Raw genomic sequence first — 255 nt, 5'->3', positions numbered from 1 at the left:
GAGAATCTTAAAAAATGTCCTTTAGACTAGCCTATATTTTTGCTTGTTTAATTAATGTTTCCCTGTGTTTGTCTTATAATTACTGTATCGTTTTGTATTATCTCAGTTGATTTGTAAATATTTAAAGGATTGATTATCCATATATTAAAGGTGCCATTAAAGAAGGGTGGAAGTACGGCCGAAACATTGGTGGAATTAAATGAACCAAATTTCCCAACGTCTAGTTTGAAGTCCAACTACTTCTGTTAATAATAA

The sequence above is a fragment of the Penaeus monodon genome, chromosome 28 (assembly GCF_015228065.2).
Source record: "Penaeus monodon isolate SGIC_2016 chromosome 28, NSTDA_Pmon_1, whole genome shotgun sequence".
NCBI lineage: Eukaryota > Metazoa > Arthropoda > Malacostraca > Decapoda > Penaeidae > Penaeus > Penaeus monodon.
This window is presented reverse-complemented; position numbering follows the sequence as displayed.